This window comes from Salvelinus alpinus, chromosome 16 (assembly GCF_045679555.1).
Source record: "Salvelinus alpinus chromosome 16, SLU_Salpinus.1, whole genome shotgun sequence".
NCBI lineage: Eukaryota > Metazoa > Chordata > Actinopteri > Salmoniformes > Salmonidae > Salvelinus > Salvelinus alpinus.
The window spans coordinates 5,706,863-5,722,937 of record NC_092101.1 but is presented as its reverse complement, the minus strand read 5'-3'; the positions used below and the strand labels follow the sequence as shown (position 1 = coordinate 5,722,937).

The 16,075-nt window shown below is 41.6% G+C and overlaps 1 protein-coding gene across 7 annotated transcripts in view; it reads right to left on the bottom strand.

Annotated features, from left to right (window-relative positions):
* camsap2a (calmodulin regulated spectrin-associated protein family, member 2a) overlaps window positions 1–16,075 on the bottom strand; it is a 98,344-nt gene that overhangs the window by 37,124 nt on the left and 45,145 nt on the right. The window lies entirely within an intron of this gene.

Sequence of the window (16,075 nt, the reverse complement as noted above, 5' to 3'; positions counted from 1 at the left end):
TACCTCTATGGTCTCAACATCCCACTATATAATATTAATGTCATCATTCCTATTCATATTGGTTCTAGGAAATATAGGATGCTGGTGACACGTTTAGAGTGCATAATAAAGCTGTTGAAGACTTAAAGAAAGATGAATTACTATAATAAACACAAATTAAGAGGCACTACTTGCCCTGAGACATGACTGTGTAGACTCATTAGAAGCCATATGCTGCCATGTTTTAGGGCAATGGCTATAGCAGGAGAATGTGGTGTATAGTACACCGTCCCTACACGCACTCCAAATGTACGTTCAGCTCACGGGCTTGACTGGCTCTGATTATAGCCATGTGCAGAGGCCTTCAGTGGAGTAGAAACCCACAGAAACACACACACGCTAAAAGCAGAAGCTGCCCGCGCCAAGCCAACAATGGATTCCCCAATGAATACACAGAGGCAATATGAAAAGTGACTCACCCCCCCCCCATAATACTGGTGTCCATGTGTAGAGCTCTGGCTAAAAGTAGCGTACGTTCGGGCTCTGTCATACAAGAGCAGTATCCTGAAAGCCCTATAATGACAAAGAAACTGGCTACCCTGTAATTATGATATTTTAAGCCCCTCTGCACTGTAGCCAGGTCATGGTAGCCTGCTAGGAATATGGGACCAAATACAACACTTTTGACAAATGTATTTTCAGAATCTTTAGGGGTGAGACATGTCAATAATTTTGACCCCTACCTTTTTGAGAATATTTTTATTACTTGTTTAAAAAAAATCTTTCTCTGAGCAAATTTTCAAAAAAAGATTTGGCACACAATATAGCTCAGTAGTTGAATTATTTAAATGATACAGTCATTATTTCTCATCTCTATCAAGAGTGTCAATATTTCCAAACCCCTCTGTTTACTATCTGGGATGATGCATTACACCATGTGGAAGCCAAATGAAACCACTCAGCGGCAAAGAGACTTGAGTCATGGGTTAGGATTGTGTTCATTAGGCACCAAACAGAAGAAAACAGACTGAAATAGGGAGGGGCTACCTGAATTTGTCCAATAAGAAACACTCATTTTCGTTTCCCATTGCAAAACATTTTCCGTTGTGTGCCCTAATGGAGGTGTGGCATACTCAATTCGGCTTCATTTCATGTTGGAAAAGTTTCTGTATAATGTATACCGGTGAATTTCCATATAAGGCCTAAATAGGGTCTGGAAGAGTGGGTTAGGATTAGTCTGAGCCATATAGATTACGATTTAATCTAAACTGTTGGCTATGTAATCCCATTTCTCAGCGGCCATATGAAACACATCCCCCTAATGTTTAAGGTGAGTTTTGGGTGTAGGGTAATCTGATCCCATATCTATGTTTAAGGGCAATTCCTGCTAACGCTAGCATTTCTATATACTAACCGCAAGCATTTCTATATGGAATCAGCACATGCTAACACTAGTAGCCTTGCAGTAGCCTAGCCTGCGCTCGTATCTGTAGCAGTTTGTTACTGACTGTGACACCCAGTTAGTGTACTGGCTAGCTATATAATTACACACCACTCCAACCTAGCAACCCAAACACCACCACTGGAGGACTTTCACCCCAACAGCATTTAATAACACACCGTGAAGACACTTTACAATGCCCTCAATTTAGCCATCTAATCAGAAGGGCAACAACACACTACTCTTCACACACACCCCTCATTACCGAAGAGAGCACAGCGCAGTGAGAAATGAACCTGGCATCTCAAAACAAATTAACATCCCAGACCGGCCTCATCTGAAAAGGCCAAAGGAGCAATGTCATTTATCAAAGGGCTTTTTCCCTTTGGTGCATCTAATGGAAGGATATTGATTTTGATCTGCTTTGTCGGCTGCCGCTGAGACAAAACGACAACAATAAAGACTGATCTTATTATGTTGTAGAGAGTGTCTGGGATTGCTTGGGGGAATATTGCTATCCGGTATGAATAGGATCATAAAAACACCTGCGGTACTACCAAGGGTGGAGTTACTATGTGTGCATCCAAAATGGGACCCTATTCCCTATAGTGCACTCCTTTCCACTTGAAAGTAGTGCAATTTGTAGGGAGTAAGGTGCTCTTTCAGACACAGTCTATGACTCTTGCCCATTGAGATCAAGGGCAAGGTTATTTGAGTGACAGCCGAAGCTGTTGACTTATGCTTTTAAGTGTTTACTTGGTAATACTGACACGTCACTACTAACGTTACTGTTATGTGGACCCGTGGCCCACAAGTCTCCTTGATCACAGCAGCTATGAAAACTGATATATATCCGGTATTGATCTCATAGTAGGCTACATAAACCTATCTATTGTTTTAAAGAAACATACTGGTAATCATATCGGGTCGTTCCATTCGACTTCAATCCCTTTTTGACCTCACCCCTTTTGATTTAAACGAAACTTTCAATACATATTTGCCAATGGTAGAAGTGGTCAGAAAGTGACTTTTTTTGTTGTTGACCTGAGTGCTATAACATTTAGGAGATAGAAGTGCTCAAAGTTGACCCGTTTCGCATACCCCACCATACCATGAGACATTCATGTCTTCATCACTAGAAAATAAAAAAGGTTGAGTTTAATATCATTTAAAAGCTTACAAACAGGGCTGTCCAACTATTTTGTCGGTGGCTGAGCTACTGTGGTATTTGACATCCCGAAAATCTGTCTTCTCACAAAACGTTTGTAGCGTCCGAATGGTTTGGCCTACAAAACTATTCCACTCTATGGGAAGGGGAGACTCTCTGTTTTACTCTACGACCCTCACAAGTAACACAGGACTGATCTGAAGTCGGTAACGCTGATGTGCCAAGTTCTGTAGCCCATACAAACTAATGGAAGTATAGAGGTAGTTTTGTGGCAACAAAAATAAGGGGTTAAATATGTGTCCAAAAAAACGTCAATATTTCCTGAGCTGTCTTATATCTCCTAGACATAGGACAGACACTTTACAACCTTATTCTTTTTTAAATTGTATTATTCAATTTGTTTTTCTGAGCTATAGTAGTAAAGGCCAAATTCAATATTTTATCAATATTCTTTTTTTGATACCCAAAGGGGTCCTAAAATTCTAAATAAAATAGCTAAAATGATCAATGGTATGACCATCTTAAAACAATTCCAGATGTTAGCTTAGTACCACCCCACTTTTGGAGGTATTAAGGCCCGCAACAAACTAAAATTGCAGTGGAAAATGAATGTTTCGTAATCGACCAAGTCCAGATTGTACATCCAAGTTTCAGTCTGTTTTTCTATTGTTTGGTGTCTAATGAACATGACCCAGATGTGTACTTTGCTGCAGAGCTGTTTGTCTTCCCAATGGCTCATTAGGAAGGTATTGAAAGCAATGTAGACAACCCTCTATTGAAATCAGCTTAAACTGAGCACAAATGAGGGACAAATATGTACAGTCTCAGTCTCTTATGTAATCTGGGTGATACACAACAATGTTTAATTGTTTGATCAAACATTTGTTGCGTAAGAGGCTTGACCTGATTGTAACCTCCATTTGGGAGAGCTGTAACCTGCTTGTGGAACATTAAGCTAAGGCCTTACTCATCAAGGACTGACTGGCTCTCAAAGCACACTGTGCCAGGATGAGGAAACAGTATCACAGTATATATTACTGTACATAATATTGTCATTTAGCAAACGCTTTATCTAAAGCGACTTACAGTGAGGTCATATCATGCAGGAAACTCTTGCGGTATTGCAAGCACCATGCTCCAACCAGAGCCAAATATACAGTGGGGAGAACAAGTATTTGATACACTGCCGATTTTGCAGGTTTTCCTACTTACAAAGCATGTAGAGGTCTGTCATTTCTATCATAGGTACACTTCAACTGTGAGAGACGGAATCTAAAACAAAAATCCAGAAAATCACATTGTATGATTTTTAAGTAATTAATTTGCATTTTATTGCATGACATAAGTATTTGATACATCAGAAAAGCAGAACATAATATTTGGTACAGAACCCTTTGTTTGCAATTACAGAGATCATACGTTTCCTGTAGTTCTTGACCAGGTTTGCACACACTGCAGCAGGGATTTTGGTCCACTCCTCCATACAGACCTTCTCCGGATGCTTCAGGTTTCGGGGCTGTCGCTGGGCAATACGGACTTTCAGCTCCCTCCAAAGATTTTCTATTGGGTTCAGGTCTGGAGACTGGCTAGGCCACTCCAGGACCTTGAGATGCTTCTTACGGAGCCACTCCTTAGTTGCCCTGGCTGTGTGTTTCGGGTCGTTGTCATGCTGGAAGACCCAGCCACGACCCATCTTCAATGCTCTTACTGAGGGAAGGAGGTTGTTGGCCAAGATCTCGCGATACATGGCCCCATCCATCCTCCCCTCAATACGGTGCAGTCGTCCTGTCCCCTTTGCAGAAAAGCATCCCCAAAGAATGATGTTTCCACATCCATGCTTCACGGTTGGGATGGTGTTCTTGGGGTTGTACTCATCCTTCTTCTTCCTCCAAACACGGCGAGTGGAGTTTAGACCAAAAAGCTCTATTTCTGTCTCATCAGACCACATGACCTTCTCCCATTCCTCCTCTGGATCATCCAGATGGTCATTGGCAAACTTCAGACGGGCCTGGACATGCCCTGGCTTGAGCAGGGGGACCTTGCGTGCGCTGCAGGATTTTAATCCATGACTGCGTAGTGTGTTACTAATGGTTTTCTTTGAGACTGTGGTCCCAGCTCTCTTCAGGTCATTGACCAGGTCCTGCCGTGTATTTCTGGGCTGATCCCTCACCTTCCTCATGATCATTGATGCCCCACGAGGTGAGATCTTGCATGGAGCCCCAGACCGAGGGGGATTGACCGTCATCTTGAACTTCCATTTTCTAATAATTGCGCCAACAGTTGTTGCCTTCTCACCAAGCTGCTTGCCTATTGTCCTGTAGCCCATCCCAGCCTTGTGCAGGTCTACAATTTTATCCCTGATGTCCTTACACAGCTCTCTGGTCTTGACCATTGTGGAGAGGTTGGAGTCTGTTTGATTGAGTGTGTGGACAGGTGTCTTTTATACAGGTAACAAGTTCAAACAGGTGCAGTTAATACAGGTAATGAGTGGAGAACAGGAGGGCTTCTTAAAGAAAAACTAACAGGTCTGTGAGAGCCAGAATTCTTACTGGTTGGTAGGTGATCAAATACTTATGTCATGCAATAAAATGCAAATTAATTACTTAAAAATCATAAAATGTGATTTTCTGGATTTTTGTTTTAGATTCCGTCTTTCACATTTGAAGTGTACCTATGATAAAAATGACAGACCTCTACATGCTTTGTAAGTAGGAAAACCTGCAAAATCGGCAGTGTATCAAATACTTGTTCTCCCCACTGTATATATATATATATTGGCTTCAACCAATTGAGCCATTGGAACCCACATTGTGCCAGTGCTTTCCAAACAGCAGGTAGCAGCCAGTCCCCCTTAAGGTGCTCCTAAACACTGAGTGGTTACTTACTAGAAATATGGTTCAGTCTATTTGGGGACTCAATGGGAAAAGTAAAAGTTTAGGTGATTCACAAGGCAAAAAAGTTTGGGCATCCTATGCAATGCGTGCAGAAAGCTGGCACTGACACTAAAACAGATCTATAATGCAGTGTGGGGATTCAATATTAACAACCAAAACTGATTTAATATTGAAATAAGGTCTGGTTTTAGCACTAAAGCTTTTCTTTGGTAAAGAGCAGTCAAAAATGACTTGTCCATGTCCAAAGGCTCTCTCTCTGCCCGACGGGTTTCTAAAAATGGAATCCGTCCTATTCCAGGTAACCGTGGCAATAGCCTCACGCCATCTCGACTCGACACAGAATAGCACTCAACGTTGGATGTCTGCAGGACATCAGTATGGTAGGAAAAAGCTGTGCTATAGACAGGTTGGTTGTTTAGCAACTTAACCGATGAGTGCGCAATTATGCGGCAAAACAGACAGGGTTGGCTTAGACTGTTGACGTCATGTGAACCAAATTGTGTCTCGAATGTTTATTGAAAACATCAAATCAAATCAAATCAAGTTTATTTTATATAGCCCTTCGTACATCAGCTAATATCTCGAAGTGCTGTACAGACACCCAGCCTAAAACCCCAAACAGCAAGCAATGCAGGTGTAGAAGCACATAAATACATTTGCACAATGAGCACTTGTTGTCTCTCGAATACATTGCTACAGTTGTTGGTTAGCTACAGTGTAGCTAGTATATTTGAGCCATATTAGCATAGACGTGACATCAGTAAAAACACCTCAAAATGAGACATGGTATGAAGAACAAGATAAAACTAGCTGAAACAAGACACATGTGATTCCCCACGTCAGCTTCTTGTCATTATATCTAGCCATCCAGAATCACAACAACAGTCGGCCTTCTGCCCCATTGAAGCGCGCGCGTTGGTTTCGTGATGTCGTCAACTAACCCGTCTATTGGACGGCTTGAAACTGCTAGTTTGAGAGTGGAAGAGGTTGGAACTGCTCAATACAACATTTTCATAAATATATAGAGGAAAACAATATTATTCAATACAGCATCCCACTAATTAACTGTGAGAATCAAGAGTCTCACCAGTGGCAATACACTTCCCGTAGAAGAGATTATAAAAGAGCACTGAACATCAATTTCATTTTGGAAGAATTCCACCACTGGGCATCCAAACTCTTTGTAATATATAGATCTCTTTCGCTCTCTTTTTCCCTTTGAAATAGAGTGATGGGATGGATCCTTTGAGAGAGTGCCCAGATGCAGGCAGACACACATACTCGTGTATGGCTGTATGTAGTGGGGGGGACTCTAGCCCCAAATCTCTTAAACCTGTCATCTTGTGGATCTTTTGAACTATTTTAGACACTTGTTCCTTGTCTACATCTAATATTGACTTCCTTATCTAATATTGACTTTAATATTTACTTCCTTATCTAATATTGACTTTAATATTGACTTATCTAATATTGACTTCCTTATCTATTATTGACTTTCTTATCTAATATTGACTTTAATATTGACTTCCTTATCTAATATTGACTTCCTTATCTAATATTTCTTTTTAAATGTACCCCCTTTTTTCTCCCCAATTTCGTGGTATCCAATTGGTAGTACTACTACCACCTTCCGGAGACACCTGAAACCCCACCTCTTTAAGGAATACCTAGGATAGGATAAAGTAATCCTTCTAACCCCCCCCCCCTTAAAAGAGTTAGATGCACTATTGTAAAGTGGTTGTTCCACTGGATATCATAAGGTGAATGCACCAATTTGTAAGTCGCTCTGGATAAGAGCGTCTGCTAAATGACTTAAATGTAAATGTAAATGTGTACACACACACACACACACTCTCTCGGCCTTCAGTGAGGGTTTTATAACCAATTGGGTAACACGGTTCATCTGTGCATCTCAAGAACACATTTGCCTACTGAGCTAAAGCCTATCAGCTTTGGGAACCAACATCACACAAGAATAGTTGACCAAACATCCTCAATTACAGTTGGAAGGTTCACAGTGCCAAAGTGAACTGAAAGGAGAACAGTGTGTTATCTAAGAGCATGCTGTTCAACGAGTCCCAACCTTTTCATTGTCCATCCTTTGTAATAAGATCAATTTGAGGAAATCTTCCCTGATCTAGCAAAAATCCTCTACTCTGATTTCAATAGAGTGACGGGAAAATTAGATTTTTCCATAATCTCCTGGTTAGGTACTACAACCAGCTTAGCCTACCTCGGTATTACTATGGATCAAATAAAAGCTTTAACAATGAAAGACTATAGTTCTCTCTAGGTACCAACAGATCACGAAGGAAGAAATTGTCAGATACTACAGTACAGTAACATGATGTTAGCTACTGGAATTTTGTCTTTGAAATTCCAGGTAATTATGCATTTTACCACTTCCTTCTTCAGCAAGAGGATTTTGAGAGAGAGACAGTTAGGTGTATCAAACAGCTACTATCAGGATCTTCCATTATGACAGCACAAGTCAAGTTCCATTCCAGTCTTGGTGCCACACTACAACCAAACCTTCATCTCCGGTGATCTACTCTTTATGTTATCTGGCTCTGAAACCTGGGCATTGTTCGTTAGCCATAAATGGAAATCTTGAAAAAGATCGACTCTATTGAACAAGTTCAGGTATCCATGCTTCCCACTTGAAAACGTTTCCTTCCATTTGGTGTTTACTGTGACAAAAAAAAGACTCCTTCCACTCAGGGGCGACGCCACGGCAGGGCCTGGCAGGACATTGGCCCTGACAGTTTTAATCCAGGCCCAGCCAATCAGCTATAGAAGCGACAGGTGCACTTGGTTCCTCTGCCATGCATGCCGGGTAGGCGAAGCGTTCCCATTTTGAACCATTTTATTTGTCTGAAGATACAAACTACGCCTGCTCGGCGGGCCCAGAGAGCTAAATCAGATGCACCTGTAGGCATACCACTGGTCAATATGATAGCTAGATCACCATGTCTAAAGCAGCTTCCACAAACCTACAGCAAAGTTGATACTGTCTGTAGAGCAAGTTACTGTAAGATTTCAAAACCATGCCTAGAGAGTAGTCATTACAAAATCATGTTAAACACTATTACTGCACACAGAGTCCGTGCAACTTCTTATGTGACTTGTTCAGTGGCGATTGTAGCATGTAGATCTTGGTGGGGCAAAACATTTATAAAAATGAGATGCAGACCTGCAACGCCACTACACAACACAGCAGAATACATCAATTGCACTGTAACGGTGACAAACGGTGCCCTACATAAAGTTGTCACAACAGCAGAGCTTTATTTTCAGCACCATGGAGGGAATCCTTACCACCGCTGCACCCGGCAATCAGCGGAGCCTTGTCTATCAGTGAAACAGTTCATTCAGTCCGTTTACTGCCTTTTGAAAAACCATGGCTGATATGGCTGATTTGCTTAAACAGATGTGGTTTCTATTGACTATTGAGATGTACAAACTATGGCATAACGACGAACGGATTATGACGAGCGGATGAGAAGCAATCCGTCATTTCGATAAAGACATTCATGAGCGAGCTAGGACGGACGTAGTCAACATAACTATTTGTTCGGCACTTTTGAAATGTACAGCAACAGAATTCTGAACGTGGGCGTTCTTACAGTATTCTCCACGTACACCAAATCAGAACTGTAGGATAAATAAAAGGGGCATTTAAGCAGACAATGAAAGCGCTTACAATATTCAATAATTACTATTCTCTGAAACAGGCTATAGGCTACATGTGCACCACCAAGTCGGAACAGCAGCAGTATGAAGGGGAAAGTTATCAAATAATTAGGGCGAGTGTTGGGTGGTCCTTTGCATGGGGTGATGTAAGTTTCCTTCAACAATCAGTCTTCCAGACAGATGACACAGACACAAGAACCTTGGTATAAAACTCTTTAGTAATAAAATGCAATTGCAAACAGAGATTCACATACAGAATACCTCAGTAGTCTATAGTAAAGATCTGTGTGGCGAAACAGGAGACAACACTCTTTATACTAACTAGTTGGTGTAGACAACCTACCGTCAATCATACCTTAACATTGTTGCATTGGATTAGATACAAAGTATCTAAGATGAGAAAAACATGTCTAGACTGTGGTTTCTCACTCTACTATCTCGGCCTTGAGCCTGCGATACTATCAGCAGGTGCAGACAGTTCTCAGCCTGAGAACTAAAGCAGTACATCTCCATTACCCAGTACTTTTCCATCATTGCGCATTGCAAGCATACAATGGTTATCACATATATACAGTAAATATCGCATTGGTGTAGCCCTACACCTAACCCCCAGTGTAACCACCAACATCCCCCCCTTTGAGACTACCTAGTCTCATATAACCATGGACAGAAATCGACGTTAGACATCTGGAAATTTTAACCATTCACATATAGGTAGTATAGTAATCAGACTCTGGGTCAATGGCATCATAGTATTCATCATAGGAGGCAGGTAAAGCCAATACCTTTCAACCAGGCATGGTCTGTCTCTGCCATTGGTCTACTCATTGAACCAAACAACTCTCTCATGGATTTGGGTTTAGACAAAACAACAGCAAAAAATTAACACTGCAGTCCCGTTTGGGGCCACTTTTCAACCTAAGTCTCGAACAAACTTTACCCACGTGTTGACAGGGCCGGCTTCACCCACACAAACAAGTAGTGTGGATAGAGCCAACATAGTCAACCACCACCAACCACATGCTGTCGTCTTCTCTCTCTTATACCCCCTAAGGGTTTGTTAATTTACAACATAACCTTGCTGATCATGTAAAACACTTGGTTCTTCAGGGCTTTGGTCTTGCCCTTCATCTTTTTCAAGTCTTTGGTCTCGACTCACATCTGCATCTTGTTTCAGGCTGTGTCTGGCTCCATCATCTCCTGTGGGCTGAACACCTTCTGGCAATGGGACAGTTGGTGCCAGCCGGACCTTTCCCGAACCGCCGTCGATGTTGCCATGGTTACCTTGAATGGCCCCCTCCATCTTGGCTGGTTCCATTTTCTCTCGTGGACACGGATTTTGACCCAGTCTCCAACCTCCACAGGCAGGCAGTCGGGGTCCTCACCTGGTACCTCCTCCTGAGCTTTCCTAGTGTGAGAGTGGAGAGATCTGACAATAGTAGTTAGCTCGTTCATGTACTCCAAGTGTTCTACTTCAGCTAGAGTGAGGTCTATTTGTCTGTCAGTCATGGGTCTGTGTGCGGGAACATTCATGGGTCTTCTTTTCAACATTTCATGTGGTGTACACCCCAGGCCTTTATTAACATTACTGCACATTTTCCTTAACACCAGCGGTAAACAATCCAACCAAGATTTCTTGGTGGAGTGGCATGCCTTAGCTAACCCTTGTTTAATGGATTGGTTAGATCTCTCGGTAACCCCATTACTCTGGGGGTGGTAGATGGACAAAAACTTCTGGTCCACTCCCATCATTATGGCTACCTGCTTCACTACATCACCAGTGAAGTGGGTACCATTGTCTGCAGATAAAACCTCAGGAACACCAAATCTAGGTATTATCTCCCTCACTAGTAGCTTTGCTACTGTCTTAGCATCACAGTGTGTGGTGGGAAATGCCTCCACCCACCTGGTGAACCTGCCAATAAGGACTAAACAGTACCTTTTCCTTTTTTTTCTTTCGGCAAGATTTATAAAATCCATGGCAAGATGGACAAATGGTCCTCTTGGTGTAGGGAAATGACCTGGTTTCAGAGGTGCTCCTTTGGCAAATGTTAAATTGCATGCACGTAGCACATCGAAACAGAAACTGTTTCACATGCTGAGTCAAATTTGGACAAAACCAGTCCAAAGAAATTGCCTCTATCATATCCCTCCTTTACAAATGGGCCATACCGTGGGCCACTTGGTAAACAGAGGCGATAAGACAAGTCTGTCTCCAAATTTTAGAAAGAGGGTCTAGTTTACAACCCCGCTGTTGCCATACCAAATGAGAACCAACATCCAAAGCCTGTTAAGATGCCAAATCATCAGTGTCTTTCCCAACAGTAGCAGAGAAGAACATGGCGTGGCTATGACACTTGGAGGCAGCCAATTTAGCAGCCTCATCTGCCACGGCGTTATCCATACTCACAAAACCTTTCCCCCCAGTGTGAGCAGCAACCTTCACAATAGCCAAAGCAGAGAGCAGCATCATAGCCTCCAAATGATCTAAAACAATAGTTCTATTACGAATAGGACTTCCACTAGCATTGTGAAAACCCCTACTCCTCCAGACACCACACCAGGAGGGACAAACCCCTATTGCATAAGCAGAATCAGAGAAAATTGTAACCCTTTTCCCTTCTCCCATTATACAGGCAGTGGATGGCGCCAAAAGTTCAGCCTGTTGACCTGAGAAAGCATCTGGTAATGGTTGTTGTATGTGAGTGGTTCTATCAACTGTCACAATACCAAACCCTGCATGTTTCTCCCCTTTAGTTTGATCTATATATGCAGAACCGTCCACGTCAGCATCAGTCAGGCCAGTGTCAGAGAGGTCAGGCCCAGCCTTCATTGGTGTGGGACCCACTGTCTCTACACTGCCTTTGGTTGAATCTGTCACGGTGCCCCGTGATTTTGTTTTAATCAGGTTCTATGTAATGTGGACTGAGTGACTTATCTGTATGGTACTGTAGAAAACCCAGTTCTATCCCCGTATACGGGTAGTAGAATGTAACATAGGATGATATACCCAACACAGTTCTATTTTCTCTAACCCCTCTTCTTCTTTAGTTTCACTACATTTATTCACTAACCACACTACTGTAAATTGTTCCACATATGTGTGGTAAATAACCACAATTGGTTTCAATTGTATTTTAACTTCAGTACGGGGGTCTCCCTGGCTCCTCTCTTGTGGATGTAATAGAAGAGTAAACTCACAACTTGTCTTTCCCAATAGGCAATTCGCAAATGCATCCCTTCTTGTACTTGATGCCCTCAATCTCTGACAAAGTGTCACTGAACCCACCAGGTACAACCCCAAATCTGTAAACACCGGCACCCTCATAGATATCATCCTAACCAACTTGCCCTCCAAATTAGAGGTCGACCGATTAATCGGAATGGCCGATTAATTAAGGCCGATTTCAAGTTTTCATAACAATCGGACAATTTTAACATGATTTTTTTAACCCTTTATTTAACTATGCAAGTCAGTTAAGAACACATTCTTATTTTCAATGACGGCCTAGGAACGGTAGGTTAACTCCCTTCAGGTAAGAACACCATACATAAAACCAGTGTCTTCCCTCAGGTAAGGACACCATACATAAAACCAGTGCCTTCCCTCAGGTAAGAACACCATACATAAAACCAGTGTCTTCCCTCAGGTAAGAACACCATACATAAATCCAGTGTCTTCCCTCAGGTAAGAACACCATACATAAAACCATTGTCTTCCCTCAGGTAAGAACACCATACATATAACACTTTCAATGACTTGTCACCCAGTACCTCAGTACTGACTTGGTTCATCCTCATGTATAACCAAGTTCCTGAGACAAGGTTTCATTAGACCCTCAGGAATTTCTAACTATTACACCTGGGATTCTGTGTCATTTCTCACATATACATCATATTACGGGCTTGTACATAAATGTAGGTATCGACTGTTCCTGTAATTATCAACCCCATGAGTGAGGTGCCACTTACATACTGGAATGAGTCATCAACCACACAGTGCTTTTTCTCATTTCAGACTTTTGGTTTAACAGGCGTCTGCTTACCTTATAATTTGATGCGCTGCACAGTGGGACGAAGATCATCCAGACGCAGTGGTCACTCACTCCTGGCAAGCTCGCCAAATGTTGGGTGGTCCTTTGCGTGGGGTGATGTAAGTTTCCTTCAACAATCAGTCTTCCAGACAGATGACACAGACACAAGAACCTTGGTATAAAACTCTTTAGTAATAAAATGCAATTGCAGACAGAGATTCACATACAGAATACCTCAGTAGTCTATAGTAAAGATCTGTGTGGCGAAACAGGAGACAACACTCTTTATACTAGTTGGTGTAGACAACCTACCGTCAATCATACCTTAACATTGTTGCATTGGATTAGATACAAAGTATCTAAGATGAGAAAAACATGTCTAGACTGTGGTTTCTCACTCTACTATCTCGGCCTTGAGCCTGCGTGACTATCAGCAGGTGCAGACAGTTCTCAGCCTGAGAACTAAAGCAGTACATCTCCATTACCCAGTACTTTTCCATCATTGTGCATTGCAAGCATACAAAGTTTAGCACATATATACAGTAATCATGGCATTGGTGTAGTCCCACACCCGAACCCCATTGTAACCCCCAACATGAGGCACATGGGCTACTAACAGCTTACTACACAACATACACGTATTACTTTCTTAGCTACAGTATAACACATCTCCCTGGATCAGCACATCAATATGCAGCAGCATACAATATATTTTTGGACTTACCTTGTTGTGCTGTGCTCAATTGAGCAGGAAGGTTGCGCGACGGTCATTTTGTGGACAGATTTTGTCATCAAACCTTGTCATCAAAGTCTGGCATTCTCTGGATTTATGGTGCTTTCAAGACAACTCTGAAAAAACAAGGTTGAATCATGACGTCAGTGATCTTCAGGTCGGGGCTCTAGGAAGAGGCCCGAGTTCCCGACTTGGAATTCCGAGTTGGATGACCGTTCAAAACAGTTGAAATCGTTTTTTCCAGAGTTCCCAGTTGTCTTGAATTCACTGAAGTCTGAGATTTCCCAGTTCTCAGTTGTTTCGAACGCGGCAGAAATCATGCTGTATTAACAGCTTGGCCAATGTTGAATGTTTAGAATTTTAAGCTTGGAAAACAGACCCTTAAACCCAGACTTGGACCACACACCCTCCCCACTGAATAGCAGGCTAGTGATTGCTTTGCAAGGTTGCAGTTAGCAACGGATTCCCTCCAAACCACTCATTGTTGAATTTGCGATTTCCAACTTGTGTAATGTTTATGTCCAATGGCCGATGAGCACCGATACGTTTTATCTATAATTTCTCTTGTGACAAGGATTGAAAAGGATTTGCCAGTAGATCGTCGACTTGATTCATGATGATGACTGATTTCAAGATTGCTACCTAAGATTTTGAAAGTATGATGTTGACATGATCAGTCTAATCAAAGCTATGGTAGATATAAAGTGATTTGACCACTTGATAATCTGCAGGGATATACACCGAGTATACCACACATTAGGAACACCTTCCTCAATTGTCTCAAGGCTTAAAAATCCTTATTTAACCTGTATCCTTCCCTTCATCTACACTGATTGAAGTGGATTTAACAACTGACATCAATAAGGGATCATAGCTTTCACCTGGATTCACCTGGTCAGTCTATGTCATGCAAAGAGCAGGTGTTCTTAATGTTTTGTACACTCAGTGAATAATAGCTATCTTTAAATCCAATGGTATGTTTACTGAATAGATCAAGTGCTCAGTCATTTGCGTATTAACACTGTACCCAACAAGTACAGTACCAGTCAAAAGTTTGGACACACATACTCATTCAACGTTTTTTCTTAATTTGTACTATTTTTTACATTGTAGAATAATAGTGAAGACATAAAAACTATGAAATAACATATGGAATCATGTAGTAACCAAAAAACTGTAAAACAAATCAAAATATATTTTATATTTGAGAATCTTCGTAGTAGCCACCCTTTGCCTTGATTATAGCTTTGCACGCTTGGCATTCTCTCAACCAGCTTCACCTGGAAACTTGAAACTATGCCAAACACAGCTAAATTACCTGATTGGTCCATGACACAATGCTACTGTCAGGACCCGGTGCGAGAAACAGTCACTAATAATCGTCAGAACCCAGAAGATGAGGCAGACACAGCAGTACTAGAGATGGTGGTTTAATTAAAGAACAAATTCTTCAGGCAAAGAAACTAAATCCACAATGTCCAAAATAAAGCCAAAAGGCACAAAATGGAAATCCTCCAAAATACAAAAGAAACTCCACAAAGTGGTAAAAAACAGCAGGGAAAAACAAACCTCAAAAGACTACTCAAATAATACACAAGAACTAAACCAGAGAACCTCTGGAAAATCCAACAAGAGAAATATCTGAATAAAACAAGGCTTGGGCTGGGGCTGGGTGCTAACTTACAAACACTGAGCAAGGAACTGAGGAACACACAGGGTTTAAATACTAACAAGGGAATGACCTACAGGTGCAAACAATAATTAGAGCAAGAAAAACAAAAGGTACAAAAAAGGTGCAATGGGGACATCTAGTGACCAAAACCCGAACAGTCTTGGCCAAAACCTGACAGCTACTACTTGATATCTATGTAATCTGATTGCAACAAAATTGGAACTGTAATAAATTACGTTACCAGCTAAAATATTGTAATCAGATTACAGAAACACTTCTGAAAAACTAGATTACTTTTCAATTCAGAAAGAATGTTTGTGAAAAAATACATCACGACACCTTTCTGTTTTCTCAATGACATTCAATCCAGCATTGAAAAAAGGCGCAAGTTTAAGTTTGCTTTAGTCCTACCTGAAAGAGTCTGACCAGAAGTCAGAAAACACTATGATGACACTCCCAAT